The 16,313-nt window shown below is 39.8% G+C and overlaps 1 protein-coding gene across 1 annotated transcript in view; it reads left to right on the forward strand.

Moving 5' to 3' along the window:
* Nucleotides 1-16,313, forward strand: part of ELP2 (elongator acetyltransferase complex subunit 2) — a 1,608,146-nt gene that overhangs the window by 1,221,081 nt on the left and 370,752 nt on the right. The gene's annotated exons all lie outside the window — the stretch shown is intronic.

Below are 16,313 nucleotides of genomic sequence, written 5' to 3' on the forward strand. Positions count from 1 at the left end.
AGCTGGAGGGATTATGTTTTCCTTTTAAACTATGTATAGTTATATGTGCTTTGTGTTTGTTAAAAAGGGATGTGTGTGTATTTGAAAAAAAGGTAACACGTTCTGAAAAGGATGAGAAATTGTTAGTATATAGAAGTTGTACCTTCCAATTGCAAGTATTTCTATGTAACTATTCCAGCTGACAATTGTGTAAAAAGTGTCAGGCATTATCAGTGATGCTAATCTTTACTTGTAAGAATGGCTGGTACTGTCAGTATTATCACTTCATGTAAATGACCTTACCAGGACAGATAAAAGTGACGGATAGTAACCTTGTGCCTCAGCAGATGCACTTGGACAGGAATGAACTTATGTGAGGATTTCAAGATGGATACACAGCAGAATGTCAGACATAAAGGAAGAGGTGAGTAATTAAATTGGTAGAGAGAGGGGGCTCCAGTAGTGATAGAAGAAGGGAAACAAGTAGCAATGGTAGATCAGTGACAGTGAGGTGTTGTCGATAAGTAAGGAAGTTTACTTTGGTATGTGTTCCCCTTAAGATGAAGATGTTCAAACCGAGTAAGATCCGGGAGAAAATACGTATTCATTAAGATATTTTAATTTTTCATAGTGACTGGAATTTGATTTGTAATGGTGAGGGTGAATCAGGGAGACAGAGAGGGGAGGTTACAACTGGAGACAGCAGTTTTTTAAAGACGTATATGAAAGTATTTGGTTTGGAGGATATTAGTTCAGTAGAAGGAATACAGAATTTGGATATTGTTTCTGGCCCAGGTTGGATAATATCTGTGTATAACAAGGGCCATATTCATTTGAGTGACAGTATTGAGACTCATCCAGTACCTGTATCTGACCTACCCCTATGGAAAGTAATGTACAGATGAAGCATAATAAAGTAAAGGAGATACACTGGTCCTTTTTTTACATACTTATTGAAATGACAATGACAGTCATGGTATTAATCTTACTTTACAGATACAAAATTATTGCTATCATCTGTAATTCCTAAGAAGACCATTTGTAGTGCCAGGAACTGTTAGGCCAGACAAACATTTATAGTTCCAAGAACTGTAATGCCAGACAAACATTTATAGCATCAGATATATGCTTGGTAGACACCTGATATCACTGTCCTTGTTTTGCTAGCACCATGCTAGCAAAGGTGAATCTTATACAGGTGGTTCTTATTCCTTTCGCTGTTCTGTATAAGCCGTTATGAACATTGTCATATTTTGCACAACTTTCTATGAATAGTAATCAGTAACTCCAGAAATGTACATGCCACTCAGTTTCATTCCATATATTGAGTAATTCATGTCAGCTATGCTTATGATTCATTGCTACATTATGCAGAGTAGAGCCTTCTCATAGTGTTAATGCTAATGCAAAAGTAATGTTGGCATACATAGTTACCACTAGAGGTGTGCATGCCTCTCAGCTGAATGCAGAGCAGCCACCTGTTTGACTATCATTTTATTTCAAAAGTCCTCCTTTAACTGCATTGCAGTGCGGACAGCAGGCATGCTTGTCATAAACAAGGGCAGTAATGCCTTTAAGAAATGTATTTCATCTTTATTTAAGAAAACCTAAAGGAAACAGCTCCTACCCCTGCCTACATAAGAAGTAAAACAGTAATGCAGCCCGGTTGGTAAGGACGGAGGTTATTTGGGTGAATGTTTGTTTATGTTCACAAGGGTAACCATTTACATAATAGTTGTCTGTGCATATTTTCCTTTTCATTTTGGTATGATCAGTATTTTATTCTGCATGTCTTGCATCAGATGTTACAAATATTGTTGTGGATACCCACATTCCCACAGTAAAAGCTGATCAGTTTGTTACTCACAGGGAAGTAGGTGCACTTTAAATTGTCTTCAATGTATCTTCTGTATTGTTGGGAGCATAGCATGCCACTTAAAAGGGAGCTTATTTTAGAAAATGTGTAACAGCTACAAGTGCCAGTTCTAATTTTATTTTTACAGTAGACCAGGTCTAATAAAGATAATATTACCTTGTTCTGGAGGGATTGGACTGAGTGGTTGGATTTGTGTAGCCACAAAGACGAATGTATTCTGTTTAAAGAAAACATGGATTGGGGAAATATTGAAGAAGGAAATTGGCAAAGATGGATGCAAGTGTCTGGTCTATTTAAGGACCCCTGTGGTAGACCTGGTGTTTGCTAATTTTTATGGCTCTAATCAAGATAACCCAAGGATATTTCTTAGTTTTGTGCATACATTAGAGTAGCCGGGGGGGGGGGGGGGGCATTTTTACTGGTATGGGGAAGGAAAAGTAAAATTGCCATCTTTCTGTGATGGGTCCTTACTAGAAGGAATCGTCAGTTTAGGCCTGAAATGCTGTGAACAACACAAGCACCTAGGGAATGACGGTATGTAAAGATTATTGAGACACACTTAAGATGTTAATCTCCGAAGGCTGGAGGCCTCTCTTTAAGTTATACCTCAGATGTTGGAAGGATTACAAGCTTCCCTTTTCAATTTGTTGGAAGGATTACAAGCTTCCCTTTTCAATTCGTCTCAGCCATCTGTGTGTTCTTAATCCTAAAATATTTGTATGTTGCTAGACATGTACCAATAGTCAGCTGGCATAGTACTACAGTTATTGCAGAAACCACTTGTAGGTTTCTTTATATGATCAAGAACTCCCCATGTGTGTAGATGTAAAATGTTGCTCCCCATTATTATTCTAGGTGGATTTGGCCTCTTGATTTTGCATATGCTGTATTGGTAGCTGTTCTCGTTCAATTTCTATAAGAAGGATTTCCAGCCCCTGTCCACTGTGGGTTTATGCTGAGCTTATGTTAATATCCTGTTTGCTTCTTAGCACTTTAGGCATTACCAACAGAACTGTAAGGGACTTAAATGGGATTAGACTATAGACTGACCAACCTGGAGCAGAATTACCCTTCTATCTCCTGGGGTGTTTTTGTTTGGACAGGATTTGGTGCAGTAGTAACAACGTGATTGCAAATCCGTATTCTGTCTGAACTGGCCCAGAGGAGTTTATATGTATATGTATATATTTGCACACACACATACAGAGATGTGACCTTACTCTTCTGTTTATGCTCTCCATGGAATCCATCAAACACAGGAGACTACTCGTAGTACAGGTGACTTTTTTCCCATTACATAGTTTCTGTATGCTAAAGATCTCTTGGATAAAGCTTACCATGATAAACTTTTGGTAAACAAAGTGTCTTAATCTTGAATAAATACGTTGCTAGCAAAAGTTAATTTGGAAGTTTGCTTGGATTTGATGGACAATTGTGAAACTTAATTATAAACTCCTTTTGCAGATGCAGACTGCCATGAGGCCCTTATGATTTGAAGCCTTTTTGCCCACATGCTTCATTGGCTATTATTACATTTAAATGGATCCATGTCTGACAGCACTCCAAGGCCAGGTATAAGCAGAAGTGTTGGGGTATGGCTGGATTCTGGAGATGCCATGCATCAGATGTGGACACTTATATGCTATGGGAATTTGCTTATAGTTAATAGTTGTGGGGTATGACTTGATCAGCTGCATCCTTTACAGCCAGAATAGATGATGTCCTCCTTTAGATCACTTTTACAATATTCAAAACTGCTGGGTTATCTCGCCAAATAACCTGGATGTCTGGCTGGGGTACCAAAGCCAAAACCTTCCGTAGATCTGAAGAATGACCTAAGCCCATGAGCAGAAGGGCACATAAGTGGACATATGTCCATATTCTAACATTAGTGCAAGAACACTCATCTATCTACCTACTTAACTGAATAAACTACTTCTTCAACAAGGTGTCTTTATTCCTCCCACAAGTAGGGTATCGGAGAGAGGCAGTCCCAGATCTGCTAGCTAAAGTGATTTCATCTGGACCAATCCTTTGTACTCTGTTTCCTGTTAGTCTTATCAGCCTCTGGGCCACAGGGTGGGATACCAGACTTATTATCTCTGTTTTATAATATGTCCCTGGGTAGACAGGTTTCATAAATATTCCCAGTTTCTTCCTTTTTAAATAGGCATTAATTTAAATCAATTTAGTGTATGCTTATGTTCTTTATTGGAGATTATTTTTACACGTTATTTTTTAGACTTTCCAATTGTAACTCATTCTTCCTGTAGCAGAAACTGCCCAGTAGGTGATTATCTTTATTTTGATATTTTCATATTCAGCTCCGTCTCAGGAGTAATTTTGTCTGAAAATGCCTTACCGAGTATTTTGCCTTAATGTAATCTGCATACTCCTTAAATTTATTTGTGGCTCCTAAATACATATAGTTTACTGTTGTGTTTTCATAGATTTTATTCATTATTTTTAATATAGCTCAGAAAACATTGGTAGGAAGGAAAGATTTACTTCTCTGTTCACTAAAAATACATTTCCTTGATGCAGTTTTAGCCAATACTACAGTAACCAGCTTAATAGAAGTATGATCTGATGGCTATCATATGGATCACTGCCTCAGAATGAATCATTATCTATAAAATATAGCTGAAGTTTGACATGCACCCTTGCAGTCTGACTTTCAGACCTTTTACAGACATACACAGTGAATTGAGATCCTCCTATGTCCCACTTGTTAGTCTGATATGCAGCTTAAATGGAAGACCTGTTTACATTCTATTTCCGTTATTATTTTGGACCAAAGTGACTGAACAGTGTGTCTTAGCTAGGGGCACTTTGTGCTCCCCCTCAGGCCATGGAGAATTTTTGTGCCAGGGCCAGTTCCATAACTTTTGGGTGAGGTGCTTTTAACAACTGCATGTCCTGTTTTGGCATTCACTGCCTGCTGCAGATTTAGGGAAACTTGTATGCTGAGCTTGCAAAACCATAGGGTTGCATAAACCTACCTAGATACTGGGATGTACCCAAGATCTCCATTTCCTGGACCCTTCCTGAGAAAATGTATTGTGCAGATGGACTTGAAGGGAGCAAGACTGTACTGTAGCAATAATTCCTCTGTGTAAACCTATGTGTTTATGATGGGCTACTCACACGGCTTTACTGTTTTCAGTCTAGGGATCATTGCAGAAGTGCAAGTACTTATCCAAAGGAAGAAGAATATCAAAGCAGTCCTTTGCCCTGCTGCACCTCACCTCTCAACTTCTTAGCACAAGAAATCTGGATAGAGCCTAACATAATGGGGGAGAAAAGCCCAAAAATGGAGTCAGATTTTAACTATAACTCTTAAACACTTAGAAAGTTGCTAAACTAACAGGATTTATGTTAGCATGCTTTTTCTAATGGCTATGAAGTCTGAAACTCAAATGTATGTCATTAAGTGACTTAAGTCCTTGGTGATTTGCCAGAAAACCACAAATGTTATAAGGAACAGATAAAATATGAAGCAAAAATATGGGCACTTGAGAGGTATGGTTTCCCCCTGGGTTGTAGGTGATCATATTATGCCTTGCCACAATGATTTCTCATCTCCTGTTATCTTCAGTTACATTATCCATGCTTTCTATTTTAATTCCAGTCTGAATAAAACTGATCTAAAATTGAGGGCCTTCCTATGGTGGGATTTATCTAAATTACTTTTCAAAACTGTACTTTCTTCCTGGAAGATACTGCTTTCACTGTGTATGTGTGTGTACTCGCGCACGTGTGTGTTCGCATGCACAAACTTAATGCCAGTTTATACTATGATGTAAGCTGAATGTTTAAACATGCTTAACCCCAGGGTCCACCATTTTTTTTGCCAGTTGCCCAGTTCAGCTCATGATCCTAATTTTTACCAGGTAAAATTCCCATGTTCAATGCCCATGTGTAAGTCACTATATTGGGAATATAGTTCTTAAACTGCCAGCCAAAACCATACTGATATTTCCTCTTTTGTAGACTATAATGTTGGGCACTGTCACAAATGCAAGATGTTCACCCATACCACCCATATTCTTGAGAGAACCTTCTGACCTACCTTATTACCTGAAGTTTGATAGCAAGTGGGAGTGCCGCTCAAGGAGTCTAGCAGTAAGGATGCATTAACACTGCACCAGGCATCAGCAATAACATTGCCACATAGAATGAGAGGGTAGGTCACAATCTAGCTTTTTTGGAGCCATTTTCATTTTTGTATGGGCCTTCTGGACCCTACAGTTTTCAAAATAGAACTTGACTAGAAAGGACTTGACCCAATGCAGCTTTCCAGTTTGAGAATGACTAAAGTCTTGAAGGATGCAGTTATTCATTACTGCCACCTTGAAGAATGCATCCCATTATACTGATACTGACAGTCCTCCACTTGATTGGCTGGATCTTGAGGCCAATAAACTTGATTCTAGGGAGCAGTAAGGGAGTCACCTAGTCAGGATTTGGGGATAGTGAAGGCCCAGTAAGTCTTGGCTTTTTTGAGGGGAATAGTCTGTTGAACCATCCCTTGCCAGGGCTTGAAACTTGTAAAGCAGGGGTTTGATATATGATGGGAGCTTGACGAATGGGTGTGCAATTTCACTATTAAATAATATACTGGTGATAATGGAGAATACTAGACATTGTGTAACCACGTCACCTATTATTCTGGATCTGCTTGATGCTATTCACAAATCAGGTGTAGGCCTCTCCTCATTTTTCACTTGCGGTTGGTGTGCTGTTGTGCAATGCAGTGTTGACTAATAATTGATGTGTGCATCATTTGTATGTTGGTCTTTACACAAAGCCCTGTGTGAGACCACATTTGGTGGTAATGAGGATCTTGCATGCTCTTATGAGGAGTCTGAAGCTTGGAAATCATTACATCCTTGCACCTCCTATGAGTAAACTTCATGGCTCATGATGTCCAACATACACTGATCTGTGACAACAATCCCTTCTCCTCAGAAACTGCTTTCTGTGTATTGGGTGTATCTGGGAATGAAGGATGAGGAGCTGTGGTCCATCTCTTTCCTTGAAACATTTATTAAGCATGTCATTTTGTAAGCCTCCAGGCACTGTGGCACTGTTCTTGTGGTTCTCAAGGAGACGGATACCTTTGCAAGCCCACAACTGAATGGAGCATTTCCCTTCACAGATATTCTTGTGCCAATTCCTGTGTAATATATTTGATCCAGCATAGTTCAAATGTGCTATGATATTTTGCCACCCTGCCACTGGTGACAGAGAGAGAAATAAACAAAAAAGCAAAAGCTTTGGATTTGGATAGGTACGGTAAGAGAATGCATGTCTGTGTAAAGTTGTTTTCAGAATACGTAATTAGTCATCTAGCTTCATTTCCTCTTTGGTGAGAGAGGCTCTAGAGAAGTTTGAAGACCTCCCTAACTCTAGGCTCAAAGAATATATTATTTAGACTTAGGGTAGGTGTGGCTGTTGCCTACTGTAATTTTTGTCTTGCACTTTGATAAGAGCCACAGGATCAAGTCTGTGCCTGCATAGGATAGCATGGCTGAGATCTTGCTTACCCAAGGTGAAACTCGGGAGCATCCTGGCTACTTTGTTCAAGAGGAAGTGCTGTTAGCCTAGCCCACCCACAATATAGTCAGTGACCTTCTTGAAGAGGAAATAAACATGAAATCCTTTATGTTCTTCCCTTCCATATGTAGACTACACAAACAGATGAATAAGCATTGTTGTTACCTGAGGAAGGAGCTTGAGTATTGCCCAATTTGACTGCCTCCTGTATCAGCCAAGTACCCTAAGAGGTCTACTCTTCTGGCCTTTCTGCAGCATTCCTAACTGTAATTTGTGACCACCATAGGCGAGGTTACCCACAGTTTGTTCTGCCTTGGAGAACCATCACTAAGGACCAGTGAGTTCCAAATGACATTTTGTTATATTTTGGAGCAAATAGGTCCTTCCTTGGAGAGACCTTTGCTGAAAGACTGGTCTTTTTCAGGCCCTTATTATACTGCTGAAATGAGACATATAGGCTACCTCAGGTTTAGAACATGCTCAGGGATTTACTCTTGCCTCTTCCTAGTCCTGAAGAAGATGGATCATTTTTTCACATTCTGTTCCTCAGTGATTCCGGCTAGCACATCCCATTTGTGCAGATCCAGGTTTCACCTCCCCAAGAGCTCAGTGCCAGTGCTGCAACACGCTGTACGAATAGACATCATTGGATGTAATAGGTGTATTTTGGTACATCTGCATATGGCCCCACATGGGAGTTTCTTTGAATTTGTTCTGGGTGGACATAATTTCCAATACAAAGTACTGCCCTTTGGGCTTTATTCAGTTAACATTTTATTTACTAAGGTGTTTCTTTACCTGTGCAGCTTGTTCCTTGTACCTTATGTAGATGTAAGGAATCTCTGAAGACATTCCTACAGTGGCACTTGCTATGATTGCAGTTCCCTGGAGTGAGCATAAACCGGAAGAGGTCCTCTCTACATCCTTCTATAAGACTTGGTTTCATTGACGTGGAGCAAGGCACTCTCCAGTACCAGTCTTTCAAGCCAGTAGAGAGAACGCAAATGGTCATTGTCTTGGCTTCCTGGATGAGAATGTGATGCAAGACCCAGTCTCAGATCTGTCTGTTCCCCTGGAATTGATTGCTGCCATTCTTTTTACCTAAGGATTCAAACATTGCAGTGGGTTGTAGTATGTTTGTGATTGGAGAGCTACCATATGCTCACAGATCTTTGCTGTTGCTGGATCCTGGAGTAGTAGGCTATTCCCACAAACCTTTTGGTAGGCCTTCTATTACTACCACTGGACCATGGCAAGCTTTATTGACTGTTTATAGGTGACTGCTAGGCTAATGACACGGGGGTGGGGCTATTTAAGCTTAACCTTGCTTCCCAAATGTATCTGGCAGATTGATACTCTAAGGTTGTTTTATGGGGTATATGTAGACTTGGGCATGGATGGTCAAGCATTTACAGGTGGCCTCTGCCAGAGACATAGATGACAGACCAGGGATCAATTTCTGATTCCCCATCTACTTGTCCAAGTTACATTTGAATTTGTTTAGGGAAGATCTCTGCTTGACATGGATGTGAAGTGTCTGACACACATACCTTTCCCTACAGCATGTCCTGTTTATGTTGCCGGTGAGGTTTAGGTCCCTACATCAGGTAATTCTAATGCTGTTTGTTTATCACATGTACAACAAGTCCATCATATCAGGATCAGAGGATGCTTTGAGGTGGGCTGAGAAGGACAGGTTGTTTATGCACTGTATTTTTGTGAGGAACCTCTGTGGATGCTCCAGTTGTTGCATATGTCTGCTCAGTTACATACCGAAGTGAGCGTTGTACTCCGTGATTCGTCTGATGAGGGCCGAGTATAGGGGAACATTGACATTCTTAGACCTAGATGCCAAACCCTTGCTTATAAGTTGAGCAACATAGAATGTTTTCCTTGCCACTGTTGAGACATGATGGTCAAAGGCCAATTTGCTGTCTATGTGCATTCCCAGACTCCTAACCACTGGGCCTGCTCTTACAGGTATATTGTCAGTGTGGTAGTCTCCAGCGGTAGCTATCTTCCCAAAAGATACTGTTGCACTTTTCTCAGCTTTGATAGCAAGCTGGCTCATTGATAGTACCCAGGAGGTTAGAGTCGGTGAGGTCACCTCCACAAGAGGCCAGGCACCAGTGTAATCTCCTAGGGTTCTGTGCTAAGCCCACTCCTCTTTGACATCTATTTCTCGGATGTCAGAACCAATGTCAAAGGCCTCTGGCTAACCAAGTTCACAGATGATTGCAAACTGAGAGCAATCATTGAATCCTCCGAGATGAGAGCACCCTACAGGAAGGTCTAACAGAGACAAAGCACCAATGTCAAGGCTTAGAACACAATACCAAGAAATGCATTATGTCACCTTTTAGGAAGTTGACCAACCCAGGTGATTATGTCATCAATAAACACCCCTAAAAGTAGATTCAGTAGTCCTGGATATGGGAACTTGTAGATAGTAACCTAACCTTCGACCAACTTGTGTCCAGGGTAGTAAGAAAATCCTTCTATGTTGCTCAACTTATAAGCAAGGGCTTGGCATCTAGGTCCAAAGAGGTCATCATACCACTGTACTCACCCTCATTAGATCCATCATAGAGTATAATGCCCCCTTTGGTATGCACCTGACCATACACATGCAGCAACTGAAATGTCCACAAAGGTTCCTTATGAAAATAATACAGAAGTAAACAAAATGCTCTGTGCTGATCTCTTCAAAGCCCTGTGCGTTTGCTCAGTATAATACAGACTTCAGAGAGGTGATCTTTGCCTGGCATACAAGACATCACTGGACCCTGTTTTGATGAACCGTTTGCACATCCGGAAAACAAACAGTATCAGAATTACTAGATTAAAAGACCTAAATTTTGCTAGTGACATAAATATGACATGTTGGAGACACAGATATGTTTTTCAAAGAACTCCCATTCACTAGAAAAGGATCACCATCCATGTGAAGCAGAATCTCTCCCTATTCCTGTTTAAGCGCAATCTCTCCCTATTCCTGTTTAAGCGCAACTTAGACCAGTGGCTGGGTAATCAGAAATTCATCCCTGGTCTGGCACCTATGTATCTGATGGACAGAGGCTGTCAGTAAATCAACCCAATATATAAATCAAATTTGTGGGTCGTGTTTGAGTTGCACGGCTAGGTTTATAAGAGCCCTAGTTGTCGTCTGTCGAGTACACACCTATGAACCTATTGAGATTTAGACCACAGCTCTGACACCAGTTATTTATCTATGTCAGGGCTTCTTGGAGGGTATTTGCATCATTGGGGGATTCTGTGAATGCACCCTGTCTGCAAACCTGGTCAGCCAGAGGCCCTTGATGTTGGTCTTGACCTTAGAGAATTGGGTATTAAAAAGGAGCATCCCCAGCACTGAGTCCTGAGGGACTCCACTAGTGACTGGTCTCTTTGTGGAGGTAGTGTGCCCTATTCTAACTTCTTGGGTCCTTTCTGTGAGCCAGCTGGCTATCCAGTGGATGAGAGTAGCGGGTTTATACCAAATTGAGTTTGTCAGCTGTAACTGAGTGGGGTATTGTGTCGAAAGCTTTGGCCAGGTCATGGTAGGCAGTATGCACTATGCTTTAATGGTGCGGGGAGTGTTTGTCTGTTACACACAGCTAAAGGGGTCTGCCACTTTTCCAGAGACAGGGACAAGATAAAAGATTTTGATGTACTGGCACTCCAGACTCCAAGCATCTTGGAGATTAACCTGCTGCTTTGGCTTTTTTATACTGTCAGAGAACCTACCCAATTAACTACCTTCTGTGTAGCAAGATGATTCTCATCATGTGGTGGACCATACACTGGAGGCATTACTCTCTTAGTAATTCACGTCTCAGGGGTGTTCATCAAGCTGGGTGGTTATCTGAGCCGCTGCTTTAGTTCATTCCTGGAGTCGTGAATGTGGACACCATGTCTAAGCTGGACCTTCTAACAGTTAACATCACCAGAGATCAAACTTTTTACTACTTGTTTAAGAGAGTATGAACTTCCCCTTATTCTGCTTAATGCAGTGGGAAAAGAGGGAGGAGGCACTGGATACTTTCTCTGTTATGTGACATTAGAGATACCTGCATTAATTTTACCTTTCCCACTAATTCTGCTTCTCATTGCAAAGTTCAGGGAAGAAAGACCATAATTCATTATGACCTAGCATTGGTGGCTGAGAAGGGAGTAGCTTTAGGCACTCATGGTCCTATTCTGTAGAAAACTCTAATGGTCCTAGCCAAGGATGTGGCATCTGAGTCCACCTCCAGGTTTGACTCCCTTAGTATGACTGACCTTACAGATGTCCTAATCAACGTATCAGAGGTTACGAGCCTACTGGATGTCGTCTATTCAGTGAGCCTGTGCTTCCAAGCAGAAACCGTGATTAGTCTGGAAGGAATGGTATCATATACCACCCCATTTGATCAGCCTGCCATTTGATCCTGTCTAACCACAGACATGTCTTCAACATCGGCCTTGGTTACTCTAGTCAAGGTCCAAGTGTTAGCCCCACATTAATCATTCAAGCGTTTCTTTTGAGGACTGCAGCTTCTGTATCCTCTTCTGAAAAATGCCTGGCCTCATAGGATCTCAGTAGGATTGGAAGTTCCAAAATGCTTCCCTGTCTTCTATCTGACAGAGCTAGTATGACAGCACTGAAGTTCATCTCTTGGAAACTAACTTTCTGGTGGACATAATCTTTGAGGACAGGATCTCAGTGCTTTAGGCCATCCTTGTTAACCTTGTTAAGGGATTATGTGTGTTTTTTCCACATTGATCTGGTACTCCTTAAAACTAATAACCAAGCATTACCATATTGAGGTCAGAGTGAATGCAACACCAGGGCAGTTAGTTATTTAGCTCAGTATATATCATGTGATACATTCTATGAAGGTAAAACCAAACAAGATTTATGAGCATTTACATGACATTAGGGAAAAAAATTCAATACTTCATTATATAAACATTCTGTGAGTTGCACCAACTTTAAAAGAATGGTTATTTTTATTATTAGAATTTGTGTCAACAGTTTGCAAGGAGCTTGGAAATGTGTTTTAGAATTGAAGGAAATGGTTTGGCAATTGAGGTTGAATTCAACTGTTTTTCCAGGATTAAATTAGAACATGTATTTAATACCAGTTTTAAAACTGAAATTCTTTAATTGTATTTAGATTTTTTGTGTATATTGTGTAATTGTTTGAATATCATATGATGAAACATTTATATTTTTAGTTTATTAAATATGATTGTTTATGGTGATTGCTGCATTTTGTTACTCGACTAATTGTGTTTATAAGTGAGGTAACAATGGGAATAATGTCAGTTTTGATAAAGTCCTTGATTGTTGTCTGAAAGCACTCAACTGATTAAATATCTTGACTTTGACTGCTCTGGACTGTTTTTCTTTTGATTTGCGGCTCAGGACAAATGTCTTTATTTGATGGACAAGATTAATGCATCCTTGCCCCTTCATCAGTCTCACAACTGGTGACTGAGTTTGCTTATCTCCGTTTTGTGTTGTTTACACTTCGAGCACCCACTAGTCTGTTCTCGTTTTAGTTGAAATAGGTGTTGTCAGAACAGTTAGGCTGGAATTTAATACTTTATAAGCTGTGCATTTGTCTGTGGGTGAAAATAAGCTGGCTCAACATTATTTGTCCCCCTTTCCAAACCCTACTGTTTTAGATTACAGTGAAGCAAAAATTAAAACTGCTAGCATACACCCAGTTGAATTTTGTATAAAAATAGAACTTATTCATACATAAGAAATACATTATTAACTTTAATTTAGAGTTGGCATCAATCAGTAAAATTAAATTCTTGTGCACCATAATAGCCAGAAAAAACATCATATTGCTTATAGTAGTTCCTGGCAGTATGGTAAGGTATGCAGCATACCATTTAGTCAGTGTTCAGCCTGTACTTAAGATGTTTGGTCCTCGATGGGCACTGTGAAATAGTCCTGCATTCTCTATCCAGTCTCGATCCACAAAACTGATAATTCCTGACACTTTAGCCTACAACAGGAGTCAGCATCAAAGTCCAGTTCATTGTCAGAAAGTTATGGTTAAATGCCCCTGTCTGGCATGGTCCAGTTTCCCTCACCGAGAATGGATCCACCTTTGAGATTTAACAGTCTCAAATTGGTTAGATGCAATATGACAGTCTTTGGTTACTTTTCCAGTGGGTATAGATCTATGTCAGTCCCATTTGCAAAACCCTGTCAGTGTCTGTCTGCTTGTCAACTGGCAGCAAATGGCCATCCAAGTATGACTGGAGCAAGAATGCAAATATCTGAAAGTCTGAAGTCTCTGAGTTGACTATTGACTGCTACAAAGTTAGCCTGATTGAACCGAAAAATTACTCCAAACATCACTGAATTCAGTTCCAGTGCAGTATATATCTTTTCAGGACAGAGAGGGTTTGGAATTTCTTTGTTCTGTCTTTGCAGTTGATGGAAACCCAGTCTTTTTCTTTGCATTTTATCTTACCTTAGTACATTATCTATTTGATTAACAACATGTCCAGAAAGAGCAGGGAATTGTGGATATCACTTTCTTTATATCCTGTGAGTTTTTCCTGACCTATCGACACCTTAATATCCAAGAAACAATTGTATGTAGTTTCCTGTATCATCTCGGTTGTTTTGTGTGTTGATGGCATTTTTTGAACTGTACAGAAGACAGTTACTCAATTTAGATGTTAGGCAGATTTTTAGCAGACTGGGGCCATGTATTGGTCTTATGTGACATGCTTGTTTCTGAACATTCCAGAGGCTTGCCTTTTGTTAAAGCCAGGACACATCTTTTAAATACTATGGACCTCTTTTTTCAGTGTTTTTGTTACATGCCATGCTAGATAAAAGTAAAATTAATACACAGCCATATACTAAGGCAGAATTAATAAATGCAATAAAGACACACTAGCAAAGGCACTGTGCATGCAATGCGATATGGCATCAACAGCAATAACAGCTATAGTAGTAATAGTAATACTAATAGCCATGGCTAATAATAATGGTGAAAAAACAAAATCCAGCAGTCAATTCCAACACAAGGGCTCCTAAATTCTACTTTTATTTCAAAAACTGTTGTAAACTTGTCAAAAAACAATGAAACTATTCAACATACCACTGAACGGTTGAGTGCTTCCGTCTTGATGAATTGACATCATCAGAACCATCAGTCAGTCATACAGTCCTATAAATAATATTTTACACTTCCACACCCTTTAAAAACAACCAGTGCTAGACAGAGGCACAATAAACTAACCATAAAAGGACTATATTCTGTGACCTTCTATTCATAGGCACAGTCTACAAATCTATAAGGGTGGCGAAAGCCAAACGCACTCTGGCTAGGCTTGTAAATGCCCTAGGGCAGATAGCCTAGTCTTAACCTATGAACCTATGATAGCTGTTGTATATAAAAAAAGACACATCTACAAATGCTCCATTAATTGTAAGCATGAAGTTGTAAAAAAGTGAGTTTAAAAACTCATAAAAATACTTAACCCACCATCAGAGAATCAGCCTCCGATCTCCGACATGACAAGCAGGGATAATCATCACCGTACTAATTTTGAGACGCACTACAAATACAAAGATTAGTGGAATGATATAATATACAAGAATGGCAAGTTATAATTAAATTTACAACTTGCTTGCTGATTTCTTAAATTCACTATGTAATGAAAAATTTTCATTCAAGCCTGGTGGATGTGTAGCATCCAGCATAAGCTGCCAATGCAGTTCCCTGTTCAGCAGCTTAGTCAAGTTCTTTGTTAGGTAAAGGGAGTTGTTACAGAAGTCTAAATGAGAATTGACTAGGGCTTGTGAAATCACAGGATGGTCCTCAGACACAGTTAATGAGGACAATGTTCCTTGAGTTGAAAAACGATAACCAGATGACAGGTGGCACCTGATCCAGGAAGAGTGGATAGACCATTTGGTGCACAGGGTGAGCCAAACTGTTTCCCAGAGTAAGTAACCACTGGGCCAACAGTTCGGCTTTGTGATCATTCGTTCATGTGAAGATTCGGCATTCTCGGCTCGGTTATATGGTCTTCGGTTATGTGAAATTTAATTTATGTAAAGTAGGCACCTGAAGTTTGCTCCTTGTAACACGTTTTAATAGTCGATACTAGTTCAGTGAACACTGGATCTTCCTAGCAATATGTGTTTTTTTGTCTGCTAATGGCACACCGGCATAATAAATACTAGACACTTAGTGTGTTTACTGTTAAGCAACAGGGGGGTGTTCTAATAGACAATGTAGGCTGTTCCTCTGAGTGCCTTATTTCAGTTATAAAATGACACCAAAACATAACAAATAAATGCAAAGTGTATGCAAGTAAGCAACGGAAGAAATCAAAAATTATTGGGGAAAAAATAAGAAAAGAAAATAGTCCCTTGGATTATTTTGCTTCTGACAGTATGAGTCATACTAAGTTAATATCATATGCTCAGGGTTTGATTTTTTCTTTTAGAATGGGAAATTTGGCTAGGCTTAAAATGGCCCACAAGGACAGATAATTTAGTATGAATCTATGAACTTATACACACACACACACACACACACACACACACACACACACACACACACACACACACAATTCTTTTGTTAAGGTAAAAAAACAAACCTATGCTCAGCTTCTGAGAGACTTGGTTAGCTACAATCACCTGCATTAGAAGCTGAAGTTAAGTACAAATTTGCAGTTTTAAAAGCACTGTACTTCATTTTTTCTATTAACTAATTGTGCGTTTCACTAAATGTAGTGTGCTGTGTGTCTCCCTGCTATAAGAGGTGGTGGTGGTCTTCTCACTTCTTTGTTATCTGATATTTAACTGTTAGCCTAGAGGGCTTCCTCTGTACTTTTAAGTGCTAGCCACAAAGCTTGAGAATTCATTTTA

Source organism: Protopterus annectens, chromosome 3.part0 (genome assembly GCF_019279795.1).
Source record: "Protopterus annectens isolate FY-2018-M chromosome 3.part0, PAN1.0, whole genome shotgun sequence".
Lineage (NCBI taxonomy): Eukaryota > Metazoa > Chordata > Ceratodontiformes > Protopteridae > Protopterus > Protopterus annectens.